We start from the raw sequence: 10,227 nt of genomic DNA, 5'->3' as shown, positions 1-10,227 counted from the left end.
AATCAGGCGTGTATTTCTTTGCATTTGAAGAGAGGCAAGGATCCTTTACAATGCAGCTCCTATCGTCCCATCAGCTGCTAAATGTGGACCCTAAATTGCTTTCCAAGCTTCTAGCTCTTAGTTTGGAGGGTGTCCTACCATCAATTATCTCACAGGTCCAAACTGGATTTATTCGCAAGAGACACTCCCTTTTTAACCTTAGAAGGGTCTTTAATATGATATATAACCCTCCTACCAAAACTCTTCCTGAAGCCCTGTTGGCACTTGATGCCGAGAAGGCTTTAGATAGAGTGGAGTGGGACTACTTGTTTTTTTGTTTTGGGAAAATTTGGATTTGGGGCAAAATTTGTCTCTTGGGTTAAGTTATTGTACTCGTCTCCACAAGCCTCTGTTAGAACGAATAGTACAAATTCAGAATACGTCCGGCTGTTTCGCTCCACCAGACCTCTTCTATTTGCCTTGGTTATGGAGCCTTTGTCAGCTACTTTAAAGTCTCACCCTGATCTCAATGGTATTACAAGAAATGGGGTGGAGCTGAGGGTCGCCCTTTATGCAGATGACCTTTTACTGTTTCTGTCCGACTTATCTCGCTCCATTCCTGCCGCCCTTTCGGTCTTACAAACTTTTAGTGAGATTTTGGGATATAAATTAAATTTGGAGAAGAGTGAAATTTTTCCTGTGAATAAATTGGCCAAGGATTATCCACTGAAAACATTTCCGTTTAAGATATCAAAATCAGGCTTTGTTTATCTGGGAGTATATGTAGCTGACACATTGGTTAACCTTCGCAAGAGGAATTTTGTCACCCTGCTTAAACAAATCGAGCGAGATTTTGAAAGATGGTCCTTACTTCAACTTTCCGTTGCTGCTAGAATTAATTCTATTAAGATGAATATTCCTCCATGCTTCTTGTATTTATTGCAATGTGTTCCGATCTTCCTTCTGCTTTCCTTTATCAAAACAGTAGATAGCCTTATGACAGATTTTATTTGGAACAAAAAAATACCCAGGTTGCGACTTCAGATCCTACAGCGACCCAAGGAGTTGGGTGGAATGGCTCTGCCAAACATTTTATTTTATTATTGGGCAGCGAACATAAGGAACTTAAACTATTGGCTTTGTTTTGAGAGTATTGAGAGTCCCCCGCTATGGCTGGCTATTGAAGAAAAATCTGCATTTCCGGTGACATTGAAATCCTGACTGTACGCACCTCTTTCATTTTCCACTTATTCAAAAAATTTTATCGTTGCCTCCTGCCTCAAAATTTGAAAACAATTTAGGCGCTTCTTTGGGCTACAAACCTTTCCTGCTTTTCCGCCGTCCCTGATGGATAGTACATTTTCTTTGTGGGCTAGGCTGGACATAAAAACTTTTGTAGATCTATACGTAGACTCAACATTTGTCTCTTTTCAGCAGCTGGTTAAAAAATATTCTTTACCTCAAAGCCACTTTTTCAGATATCTCCAGGTTTGTAATTTTGTTCGTTCTTTGGGTCTGAATTTTCCTACCCTCCCTTCCTCTTCAAATTTGGATATTTTTCTGGTACCTCTGTCTTCATTGAAGGGTACAATATTTGTCATTTATTCTAATATTCACAAACTCTGCTTGAACTCTTCTTTGAATGCTCTTAAATCTGTTTGGGAGACTGATTTAGGACAGGATATTTCGGATGATGTTTGGAAGGTTATTTTGCAGAGGGATCACAACTCATCTATTTGTGCTAAACACAGCTTTACTCAGTGTAGGATTTTACACCGAGCTCATCACACTAAAGTGAGGCTGTCCAAAATGTTCAGTACAGTTTCCTCTCTCTGTGATAGGTGCTAACAAGCTCCGGCCGATTATATACATACGTTTTGGCACTGCCCCTCTCTGAGTACATATTGGTCTGAAATCTTTGTTGTGTTCTCTAAGGTCATAGGGAAGACTATGGTTCCAAATGCTTTGACTGTTCTTTTTGGTGTGTTGTCGCCTACACTTTGTCTTTCCTCTAACCAAAAGGACCTGATAGTGTTTTCATCCCTGCTGGCCAGGAGGCTGATTCTGCTGAGATGGAAATCTTCAGCTCCACCAACATATGTACACTGGATTAAAGAGGTGCTTTATTTTCTTAAACTGGAAAAAATCAGGTTAACCCTGTCTGGATCTGAGAGGTCCTTTGCAAAAACTTGGAACCCTTTTTTTCATATGTTAAGAGCACAGACTGTCATCTTGATCTTGATTGAGAAGCTATTTTGAAAAAACAAAAAAAAAGTTAATATCTACTTTTTATTGTTGTTAATCTTGTTTGTTTTTTTTCTTCTTTCTTCTTTTTAAGAGGATGTGTGCCAGGGGATGGATTTTTATTGTTTTATTGTTTGTATATGTGTTTCTCTTGTTTTTGTTGGGTTTAAAAAAAAAAAAAAGAAAGGTTTTGTCCAGAGAATGTATGTGATACAACTGGTTTGTCTCAATAAAAATATATATTAAACAATAAATAAATAAATAAATGTCTTTTAGCTATGAAGAAAATGGGAAAAATACAGTTAAATAAAGAGATGAAATAAAATATATTCTTATACTATATGCTTGCCCAAGCAAACGGAATGAGGATGAGCCAAATTATAATGTTACAGTGCTTGAAAGTGATGTGCAGTATTTGTATATGTTCTGTGAAAAACCAAAAAAGATTGTCTTTATAAATAATCTATTTTCTATACGTTATCTTGAATAAAAAGATGATTTAAAAAAAGAAAGAAGGAAAGAAAGAAAAGTGACGCTCAGTGGACCAAGCACTGCTGCTTCAGCGGGCAGGAACATTTCTTTATCAATGTTTGTTTCACCCTTACAAAATAAATACGCGCACCATGGACTGTGTTGTGGATAGCAACGTGAAAGTCTCCAGAAAAAAGATGAGAAAAAAGTCCTGAAAGAACTAATTAAAGCCAGCCACACTTTGTTCAAGCATGAAGGAATCAGCACGACATCGCAGCCCACGAAGGTACGAGAAAAACTGCCTTTATCAGCCGGAAATATCCGTCCGCTCGCTGTCGGTTACAGACACTGAGCGCAGGGAAGTCATCAATCTGAAGTTAAATCACAATTTAGGAAAGACGACATTCGTATAACATCATTATCGTTATATTGTCTGACGATAGGGAGTTAATTTTCTCTCCTGGAGTGACTGACAGGTTGTGTTCCTAAAAGTTGTACATGATGATACACACTGAACACAGAAATCCAAACTGACTGTTTCAGAAAATGTACAGTTTCTGTACAATATTTAACAGAGGTTCACACAAATCAAAAGTAAAGCAGTCAAAATGTAAAATATCCCAGTAGTTCACATTGTTAAGTATCATTTCATATGATCGATGTAGAGAAATACCCCAGAAGACTTGCAGCGAAAGGCTCTACGAAGCATTGAGTCGGGAGTATTGCGTCCGTACTTTTACATTTACTGTTGTAATGTGACTAAATGTGGAAAAATTCAAGGAGTACGGATACATTTCCAAGTCACTGTGCCTTTCACGTTGTGATGAAATGTACCAGTAGTGCTGGCAACATCCCCACACCATGTGAATTAAAAATCAGAAGTTCCGCCTCCACCTGTCTGAGCCCATGAGCCCCTGGGGGGGGGATTGTTGTGTCACAGTAGCATATTGGAATTAATTGATTTAATTTTATTCTGATTAAACATTTTTTTTTAGGTTTGACTTACCAAAACGGTGTTACTGATCACACCGTCCCCATCTCCCCCATCTCTTCTACTCTTGTGTTGCTTTTTCTCTCAAACTTTTACAATCTACAATGACTGCTCCACCGCTGCACCACAGAATCACACAACTCCTGCTCACCACACACTCTATTAATGCAGTGTTTCAAGAAATTTTTGACTGTTTTCACTGCTGTTGTTCTTACGTTCATATCTCACTATATAAAGTGTTTTTCTTGAAAATGTGGTACCGGCGTGTGAACTAATCGGTTGCTGGGTGACCGGCTGTGACAGTCGGCGTTGTCATGCCCACCTGAGGGTGGGCACAGGTGGGCATCTCCACCTGTACAGCTCCGGACAACGTTTCTGAACATGAATTTCCAAGAGTTCCTCCCCTGTACCATGAATAACGACATATACAATCGAGTTCTTATAAAAAATAAACTTTTTATGTGAAAACGGTTATTCAGCGGTGCTTTCTGTGGACTGACCCCGACAAAGGGACCTCATTTCTGGGTTCGTGTCACGGCAACTCACGGTGGAGCGTTTATACCCGTAACTTAGTCTGTACTGCACCTGAATACACGGGATTTAGCAGCTCTGTGAGAAAAGGCTTAGATAACTAATTTTGTGTGTAAAATGACTTTTCACGTCGAGTCCCGGAGGTTAGCAGGTCGCTAAGCGTAGCATTACGGGCGATCGTGACACGAAGTGCCGCCACTGCTCTAACGCTGCCCGCTGATTACAAATATGGATGAATTGGACGGTGGAAGAGGAGTTACTTCGATTCCTTCTAAAGCCGTTATCTATTTCATAATGTTTATCCTCTGAAATATTCAGTCCGTGAATAAAACATCATTTCCTGAAATGCCAGCCATGTTTCATTTTCCATTGGCTCAAGCGGGGGCCATGTGACACGAGAAGGGAGGGGGGATCCCAGATCTATAGTAGAATGATAGAGAGACATTCGTTAGAATCCATTGACCATCTTTTTTATCATAGTTTTATTCTTAATCTTATTGTTTTTCCTCTGTGTGTGTGTGTGTGTGTGTGTGTGTGTGTGTGTGTGTGTGTGTGTGTGTGTGTGTGTGTGTGTGTGTGTGTGTGTGTGTGTGTGTGTGTGTGTGTGTGTGTGTGTGTGTGTGTGTGTTTCTGTTTCAGAAAGCAGCCATACAGCAGTGAGTGAAGTTCAGACAGCCTGTTTTGATTTTTTTTAAATCAAGTACTTTACATTCTTTACTTAACATTTAAGTACAGTACAGTTTTATTTAATCTTTAAGAACTGTTTCTTGTTCGTTTGTTTTTCATTTATTTAAGTACAATGTTTATTTAACTTTTCAGTGCAATATATTTTAATTGAATCATTATTTATGTACAGTCTTTTATTTTCCTATATTTAAGCGTAGTGTTACTAATAAAACTGTGTAAAATGTTACAATGGCTGACAATATTAAATATACTTCTTTAGGAGTAAAACCTCTGCCTTGTTTTTGATGAATGCTGAGGCTTACTACGCTGTATAGTGTTGGTCATTATGGTGGTACTTGGAGATCCAAGTATTTTCTGGGTTTGTACTTGGTGTAAAAACTTTGAGAACCACTGGTCTAGATGTTTCTTTAGTGGAACATTACGACTGAATCAGCAGCTCTATGTTCACATGTCAAACTTTCACCTTCAGATGAAACAGAGCGGTGGATAGAACTGATTGACTATCAATTGTGACAAAGTGAGTAACAATCAGTCTAATTTCAGAGTAAACACATAAATAGCGCGGTGAGAGCCGTGAGTAAAGCTGCAGTGTCGGGAGAGCGCTCTGACTGGCTGTTGATGGGGACGTCTGTTCTGTTCCAGCTGCTTTTATTAGGATTTACAGTTTTAACGTACAAATATACTAAACTGTATGAACACGTAACAACAAATGTGAGTCTCTGGGAAAGTCTCATGCAAAAAACAAACTTCAATTGAGATGATGTACCGATGGGTTACGTGTGAAATTATAGGTTTTATATTGCTTATTTTATTTTCATACATACATATGTGATACGTGATACAGTTGAGTATATTTCTACCTTATGGCTGTAAATCCTGAGAAAAGCCTCTCGCGGTACTCATCCACTCGGGACGCACTGGGGCTGCAGACAGAACAACCTCCTCCACCCTCCTCCTCCACCTCTGGAGTGACTGAGGTCCACTGAGCCTTTTTACAGTCCCTATTCTAATATTTAATTCATACATTTAATTATCAGATAAAACTGAACTTTATCGGTCAAAATGTCTCCTTCCTCTCCGACACTCTGACGCACGGTGGCCGTCACAACCATTGTTGTGGGGTGCTGCCCCCCATGATGTCACTCTCCTCTGGCCTCCACCTACACATCAGATTCTTCTTCTCCACCTCTGCAGTCACTCATCTCTGTGTGACTCTCACACTATATCCAGCGGTGACAACGTGCTTTTTTCTTTTATTAGTGATTCCACTAATGTGACATCAAATAATATCATTTTCCTGACCTCCACCTCCTCCGTCACTATTTCGCTCTCCGTAAAATCCCTTTTCTTTGTCTTTTCTATCAGGATTTAGCATCAAATGCCGGTGTAGGTACCAGATCTGTCCGGGGCGGGGCTTGAACCCGTGGACGGTGATGACGTTTCACATTATGAGTGGCTATGATGGAGTTTCGCATTTTAACCGGCAGCAAGTTTTTCCCGTCACAGTATCAAGCTAACGTTAGCTTTCACAGTTAGCTTCGTAGCGCCGTGAAAAGCTAACAAGTGATGGGAGACAGAGACATTTAGTCTGTTTCTCATGTCTCCAGCAGGTGAAACAATAAACTGAGTGATTTCTAAGACTGAAGATAAATATTGTGGCCACATGAATAAGAAGGAATGTACAGGTATAATGTAGAGATAAGTGACTGTTTTCATTATATTTCCAAATACGTACACAATATTATGATATTGGACGTAGCGACAAAGGTAGAATTCTTATGACAAAGTTTATCTATATATCTATCATTCCAGCCCGTAATGTAGTTTGTTTATATGGAGTTGCCATAGATCATACTGTGTGTGACGTCTTTGACAGGCGCAGGCACGAACTCCGCCCCGGACCGATCTGGTAGCCGGGACACATAGACATAAACACTAGACATAGACATAAACACTAGACATAGACATATACACTAGACAGAGACATAAACACTAGACCATAGACATAAACACTAGACATAGACATATACACTAGACCATAGACATATACACTAGACATAGACATAAACACTAGACCATAGACATAAACACTAGACCATAGACATATACACTAGACCATAGACATATACACTAGACATAGACATAAACACTAGACCATAGACATAAACACTAGACATAGACATATACACTAGACCATAGACATATACACTAGACATAGACATAAACACTAGACCATAGACATAAACACTAGACCATAGACATAAACACTAGACCATAGACATATACACTAGACATAGACATAAACACTAGACCATAGACATATACACTAGAACATAGACATATACACTAGACATATACACTAGACATAGAGATATAGACTAGACCATAGACATAAACACACTAGAGGCCTCACCAACTGGCAGGAACATACGTCAGTGCGTCCGCCATCTTGGGAGGGGCATTTGTCAGGACTTCAGCAACGATACCGCATCACTGTTCTGCTTTTGGTTGTACAAACAGACCAAATCAGGACAATGGACAGCGTGGGATTACCTTCTACAGGGAGGAAAAACCTATTTATTGTTGTTGTCGTTGTGTTTAGCTCATATAACATTAACTTGGGACCTAGATGAGCTGAAGCCGTGGGAAATGCTCTCTATTCCCTGGCTTAAGCTCGACCTCAAACAACAACAACAATATCAAGGTCTATTGGGTTCATCTAACGGAGGCTATTTTAGTTGCAGTGTGTAGAATATTACATTTCAAAAGAAATGAGTTGCTCAGAACCAGTCAGTGTACTGTTCCCCGCCTGTTCCAGCAGGAGAACTCCAGCCTGATCCCAGTAGGAAGTTCTGTCTGGCTGTTCTCAAACAGCTGAGCAACATGTCACACCTCACTCCTTTTAGACATACTGACATGGACACAAATGTTGGGCCTTGATCACCATGATCAAAAGAAACATGTGGTCACCACTAGAAAAATTTGCCATTGGTCACGTGACCCCCCACCTCGGGAGCTGCATCCCTGCAGCTCACCACCAGGGGAATCCACCAACTCTGCCACACCCATGGTCTGGAACCCTGAGACCAGCCCAAGGTGATTGGCTGAGACGCAGCCAGAGCGCAGCAGGGGTCGAACTATGACGCACAACTATAAAAGTCCGAAAATTCAAGCATCTCCAAGACGGACTCGCGTTGATCCAGATGCAGAACTTTGTATGGGGACACAAAGGGCTCACACGGACCATACGCGCGCACAAGCATCCAGGAGTTATCCCGCATCTAACACAGAAGCTGAGACGGTCTGAACAGCCGACCCAGCTCCTGTTGATAACTGCTGGACTCTCGTGTTAGAACCGCGCCAGAATTCTTCTCCTTTTCTCTCTCTCTCTTTCATTAACCCGTTCACGCGCGTCCGCTGCCGCTCGGCTTATCTTCTCCAGATAAGCTCACATAGCCACATTAGCATCCGAACCGCTAACTTGTGCCGCTAAGGACAGATCACGAGAGTTCTGACTGCATGTTCCGACATCCAGTTAGAACTCCGTCTCAGAACCGGACTGACAGCGTCGTCCGGTCGTCACGTGACCTCGTAAAGCATCCCACCAATCGCCACGGTAACGCTGCTCCGCGGAGTGCAGCCGGGCCGCCATTTTGGCTCTTTGAAACAGCATCAGAGCTGCCATCTTGGATGAGGATCCCAACTCATCCACCAGACCTTCGAGGTCATTACACCCACTCACATTGACCCTCCGACGTCTGCCTCCACCTGGTGGACGTTCGAGGTCATTACACACTCATCAATCCACACGCACACACACACACACTCTTTGTCCATAGTGTTGCTGTTTAATAGATTAGATCTCCGTGTTAGATGTCGTTTGCTATTTGAATGTGTTGATTTATGAGATGATTTCAGAATTATTCATGAATTAATACATTTTTGTTAATAAACGCCTGTTAGCTGAATTGAACGCTTCTTGGTGATTATTGTGTATTTATTGTTGACAATTCACTGGTTTGTAACAGTCTGTGCTCAGATCTCACACCTTCTATTTTACTTAAGATTGTTATATTTTATGCAGAAATATTAACTAACTTAAATAAACCTTTTACAAACGAGACTGATATTTTGGTATTAGCTATTTCCAGTTTATCTGGCGGTGCCCCAATTTATTATTAATACATAAATAACAAATTTAATGCAAATTAATTTTTTTTTATTATTAAATTATTTTTGATAATTTTTTATTTTTTTTTTAAGGAATTACTCAATTACTTTAGGAGTTGTTAATGAGTAAATGACCATTTACTTCCATTAATAATTTCAATTTTTCATAAATTACTTCCAGTGATTTATTACTTTCAGTAATCTATTACATACAGTAATTTAATGCTAATAACCAACCATAAATCCCAACACAAACATTATTATTATATATATTGATTAGGATAGCACGTTGCCCAAGCAATGAATTAATGTGATAACACAGGACTCTGAACATTACACACACATAGGACCACTCCTATGCACTGCCCACAGGTCCTGATGCTTTGACAGCCAGACTCAGTGAAGCCATGGCCGAGGTGGAGAGTCTGAGAAGAGAGAAGAGGAATGAAAAGATGGAGAACGGAGGGCAAAGAGCACAGTGGGGGGTCTTCTGGAGGGACTGAGACAACGCTAGACGACATAGCTCCTCAAAAAATGAAAATGAAAAAATAGGAAAAGTCATCCCCATGGTTTAACTCATCAACCCGCCAGCTTAAACAACGCTCCCGTAGATTAGAAAGAATTTAGCGTTCAACAAAAACAAACATAGATTATATAGCCTGGAAGGATAGCTTCAAAACTTATAAGAAAGCTCTGAGTAGAAGTCCCTGTTGCTCGTTACATCTGCTTGTTTTGGAAGGTTTAGTTGGGTTCTGTTGTTCTCTATCATTGTAAGAGGCTTTGAGATGTTTGTTGATGTGATTTAGCGCTTTACAAATAAAATTGAATTGAACTGAATTGAATTGAGAGTGAACGATATAATAAATGAAGAACTGAAAGAGAATATGTCATATAATATGGAATAATAGATAAATGTGTCACAATAAATAAATATGTAATCGGTAAATATCTAACAATTATTTTCTATGTAATATTAAAGATAACTGTAAAAATAAATGAAAGTATAATAGGTAAATATGTTATTGTGTGTAAATATGTTTAAAAATAATCTAAATTTGTTCCACAAAAAAGTTATAACTTGTGCCCTAATGTACATGTTCATTGTACATAAATGTCACATTGTGTGTAAATAAACGCATATTGTTGTCATGGCT

Source organism: Lipophrys pholis (genome assembly GCF_963383615.2).
Source record: "Lipophrys pholis genome assembly, chromosome: 5".
NCBI classification, from domain to species: domain Eukaryota; kingdom Metazoa; phylum Chordata; class Actinopteri; order Blenniiformes; family Blenniidae; genus Lipophrys; species Lipophrys pholis.
The sequence above is the reverse complement of the archived record's forward strand: the minus strand, read 5'-3'. Positions refer to the sequence as shown.